Consider the following 2508-nt stretch of genomic DNA (forward strand, 5'->3'; position numbering starts at 1 on the left):
AAGTAGCTAAACAAGTTTCCGGTAACTTCCGAAGCACATTTTTAAGAACTTTTTGGGTCAAATTCAAATATAATCATTTCATTAAGTTCTCGACTCCAAACTCACATGTGAGGCTCTAGTTTCACTCTATCATTTTTCGGGTCGTTACAGTAGGTGTGCATTATCAAAGTAGTGTGCAAATAAGTGTAAATGCAGTAGATATAAGATAAAATTTAGTAGTATGACAACAGAAGTAATAGATCTACATGATTTAGACCTCGAAAAAAAGTATCAGAGCTACTATTCCAGATAAGTGTATCAGAGCTACTATACCTGAAATTATTAAGTTTCTTTTCATTCATAGCTCTGATATCATTTTTCGGTGTAAGTGCAGATGGAGCTATGTATAATCTTCGGTGTAAATTACACTTAACTGTCTAATGCTATATGGAACTACTATTCCAGAGATTAATTAATGATTTATGCTAATTCAAGGGAGCTAAGGAAGTCAGATATGAATGAAATCCAGAAATGGATTTTATCATTATTAAAGCTAGAAGACACAACATTTTAATTTAAGGATACTTCATAATCCAACATCATTTCATATATACATCATGAGAAATCATACTTTAACTCACAATGCTATCCACTTTACATAGGATCATCACAAGATCACATAAAAATCATTCACATCATACCTTCATATATAGCTTCACATAAAACTCATTCACATCATACATTCACATATAGATTCACACAAAACTCATTCACATCATACATTCACATATAACTTCATATAAAACTCATTTACATCATACTTTCACATATAACTTCACATAAAACTTTACATATAGCTTCATATAGGACTTTACATATAGCCTCATATGTGTATAATAATACAACAATATAATAACATTCATATAATGCCCTTCATGGCCTCAATTCACAATAATACAACAAATAACCACCTCCACCAAAGGTGGATCAAACCAATCAATAACAATTATATCAATACTAAGAGATTAAGTCATCTTACCATTCTCCAAAGCCATCCAACATTACTCAATTCCCTACTAATTCAACATTATTCATAAAGTAGGTCAACTTACCATCTTTTCCAAGCCACCTTCACCATTCTTATGATCAAACAATTCATAATAGAAAACATAGGTAATCATGGTATTTAACTATACCATTTTAAGCTAAGCATAAGCCCATAATCAACAAGAAGACAAATTCACAATTTTTGCCCATTCAAAGGCCAACATCCCACATCCTTCAATTCAATAAATTTTTTTAAGAATTCACATATATAATACCATATATGAACACCCATACCATACTAAACACAATTTTTATAATCATCTATTCAAAAGCAATACACCCACTTTATGGTGAAATTTAGAGAATTTGAGAAAACATGGGTTTATGGGGATTTCTTTCTAAAAATCATTAATAATCATTAATAACAATATAAATCATAATTTAAAACCTTTCTTATGCAAGAACCCATGTTAGAATCGAAATTAGGACTTTAGGATTTTTGAAGAACTTTGAAAATACTTTGAATTAGCTCTTTGATTGAAAAAAGAATCAAAGATAAAGAGTCCCCAAACAATTTGAGAAAGAACCACCTTAAAATCGTCAAACCCTAGCTCCTAGTTCTTGACCTTCTTCAATGGAGGATTGTAGAGAAAGATATTTGAGAGGAGGTGAGTTTCTTTCTTTATTCTAATTGGAGTGACTTAAATTAAAGAATTTTAGTCAAAAAGGGGCTTTATAATTGCTAGGAAAGGCAAAGAATAATAAGAACTCAACTTAGGAAAAGAATTAAGGACCCACTTAATTAAACTTAAAAGGGTTCACTAAACCCGACTAAACTCGTCCTTTTGAACAGTGCTTCACTATTTTGGGAATAACTTTTTACTCCAAGGTTGGAATTGGGCAAACTCAGTAGCGTTGGAAAGAGGACTCAGAGACCTTTAATTGGATAGGTAAAGGTCTACCTAATTTATTTTGAGCTAAAAAATATGACCATTTAAAGTTGACCCTTACAACTCATTAGTTAAATGACTAGTTTCTGGACGTCACAGTCATTTCTCATCATTTCATCAAATTCTCAACTCTAAACTCACATGTGAGGCTCTAGTTTCACTAGTTCATTTTTAGGGTCGTTACATGTAAAGTGATAGGTGTGGTAGATATGCATTATTAAAGTAGTGTGCAGATAAGTGTAAGTGCAGTAGATATATGATAGAATTTAATAGTATGACAACAGAAATAATAGCTCTACACGATTTAGACCTTGAAAAGAGGTATCAGAGCTACTATTCCAGATAAGTTTGAAGTAGATATATGATAGAATTTAGTAGTATGACAACAGAAGTAATAGATCTACATGATTTAGACCTCGAAAAGAGGTATGAGAGCTACTATTCCAGATAAGTGTATCAGAGCTACTATACCTGAAATTCTTAAGTTTCTTTTCATCCATAACTCTGATACCATTTTTTGGTGTAAGTGCAG

Source organism: Solanum tuberosum, unplaced genomic scaffold, assembly GCF_000226075.1.
Source record: "Solanum tuberosum cultivar DM 1-3 516 R44 unplaced genomic scaffold, SolTub_3.0 scf00110, whole genome shotgun sequence".
NCBI lineage: Eukaryota > Viridiplantae > Streptophyta > Magnoliopsida > Solanales > Solanaceae > Solanum > Solanum tuberosum.